The sequence below is a fragment of the Moschus berezovskii genome, chromosome 12, assembly GCF_049115385.1.
Source record: "Moschus berezovskii isolate FMDL1 chromosome 12, NW_MosBer_1.0, whole genome shotgun sequence".
NCBI lineage: Eukaryota > Metazoa > Chordata > Mammalia > Artiodactyla > Moschidae > Moschus > Moschus berezovskii.
Genome location: NC_142471.1, coordinates 1,050,002 through 1,052,527, shown reverse-complemented (window position 1 = coordinate 1,052,527; position 2,526 = coordinate 1,050,002). Strand labels below are relative to the sequence as shown.

The 2,526-nt window shown below is 33.5% G+C and overlaps 1 non-coding gene across 1 annotated transcript; it reads right to left on the bottom strand.

Moving 5' to 3' along the window:
* Window positions 1–1,875: 1,875 nt before the first annotated feature.
* Window positions 1,876–1,948, bottom strand: TRNAC-GCA (transfer RNA cysteine (anticodon GCA)). Its single transcript has one exon. It is a non-coding gene; the product is annotated as a tRNA-Cys (tRNA).
* Window positions 1,949–2,526: the final 578 nt, after the last annotated feature.

Sequence of the window (2,526 nt, the reverse complement as noted above, 5' to 3'; positions counted from 1 at the left end):
ATCCAAAATATATAAATGAATTTTCCAATTAAATTATAAGGAGGCAACTCTACAAAAACTGAGTAGATCTAAATAGATACTTCACTAAAGAAGTTATAAGTATTACAAATAAGCACGTGAAAATATACCTAGTATTATTTTTCACTAGAAGTGAAATGGGGGCAGGATAAATTGGAAGTTTGGGATTGATACTCATACACTGCTATATTTAAAACAAGTAACTAACAAGGTCCGTCTAGTCAAAGCTAAGGTTTTTCCAGTAGTCATGTATGGATGTGAGAATTGAACCATAAAGAAGGCTGAGGGCTGAAAAACTGATGCTTTTGAACTGTGGTGTTGGAAAACACTCTTGAGAGTCCCTTGGACAGCAGGGAGATCCAACCAGTCAATTCTAAAGGAAATCAATCCTGAATATTCATTGGAAGGAATGATGCTGAAGCTCTAGTACTTTGGCCACCTAATGTGAAGAGCCAACTCATTAGAAAAGATCTTGGTTCAGGGAAAGATTGAAGGCGGGAGGAGAAGGGACAACAGAGGATGAGATGAGATGGTTGGATGGCATCTCAGTGGCCATGAGTTTGAATAAACTCTAGGAAATGGTGATGGACAGGTAGGCCTGGCATGCTGCAGTCCATGGGGTCGCAGAGTCAGACACAGCTCAGCAACTGAACAACAATATATATATATAACTAAATCACTTTGCTGTATACCTGAAACTAACATAACATTGTAAATTGACTATAACATAAAATAAAAATTTTTAAATAAATAAAACTTCGGTTCAGTTCAGTTCAGTCGCTCAGTCATGTCCAACTCTCTGCAACCCCATGAATCACAGCACGCCAGGCCTCCCTATCCATCACCAACTCCCGGAGTTCACTCAAACTCATGTCCACAGAGTCAGTGATACCATCCAGCCATCTCATTCTCTGTCGTCCCCTTCTCCTCCCACCCCCAACCTTTCCCAGCATCAGAGTCTTTTCCAGTGAGTCAACTCGTCGCATGAGGTGGCCAAAGTATTGGAGTTTCAGCTTTAGCATCAGTCCTTCCAATGAACACCCAGGATTGATCTCCTTTAGAATGGACTGGTTGGATCTCCTTGCAGTCCAAGGAACTCTCAAGAGTCTTCTCCAGCACCACAGTTCAAAAGCATCAATTCTTCGGCGCTCAGCTTTCTTCACAGTTCAACTCTCACGTCCATACATGACCACGGGAAAAACCATAACCTTGACTAGACGGACCTTTGTTGGCAAAGTAATGTCTCTGCTTTTTAATATACTATCTAGGTTGGTCATAACTTTCCTTCCAAGGAGTAAGCGTCTTTTAATTTCATGGCTGCAATCAGCATCTGCAGTGATTTTGGAGTCCCCCAAAATAAAGTCTGACACTGTTTCCACTGTTTCCCCATCTATTTCCCACGAAGTGATGGGACCAGATGCCATGATCTTAGTTTTCTGAATGTTGAGCTTCAAGCCAACCTTTTCACTCTCCTCATTCACTTTCATCAAGAGGCTTTTGAGTTCCTCTTCACTTTCTGCCATAAGGGTGGTGTCATCAGCAAACTTATTAGCTGATAAAAAAAATAAAACCCCAAACTCAAGTAGTTGATTTTCTCCAAAACTACAATATCAAGTATTGATGAGGATGCTGATGACAATGTAAAATATTATAGCCACTTTGTAAATATTATTATAAATTAATATATAAATTATACATATATAATATATATTATATATCATAAGTGAGTGGGTGAAGTCGCTCAGTCGTGTCCAACTCTTTGCAATCCCATGGACTATAGCCCAGCGGGCTCCTCCATCCATGGAATTTTCCAGGCAAGAGTACTGGAGTGGATTGCCATTTCCTTCTCCAGGGGATCTTCCCGACCCAGGGATTGAACCTGGGTCTTCCGCATTGCAGGCAGACGCTCTACCATCTGAGCCACCGGGAAGAACCGTTATATATCATTATTAAATAAATTTTAATTATAATTAAATATTATATTTAAATATATAATATATATTATATTAAATAAATTATAATATAATTTATAATATAATAATTATTATAATATATTATAATATAATATAATTTATAATATATTACAATATATAATATAAATATAATATAATTTATTAAATAAATTATAATAAATAAATTAATGTTAATTATAATTACATATTTAATTAAGCATATATAATTATATTTATATATGTAATTTATTTATATATTTAATTATATATTTATATATTTAATTAATTCACATATATTTAGTTAAGCATTATATATTTAATCAATATATATAATGTATTATATATATTATATGAATTAAATATAATTTATAAATATAAAAATATTATAGCCAACATGAAAACTTATTGAACTATATATACTTAAAAATATACATATTAAAATACTTAAAAAATATATATATACATATTAAAATACTTAAAATATATATATATATTCTTACACTTTGTAAATTATACTGAAAAAATATTTTTAAAACACTTTAAAATATTCTTTCCA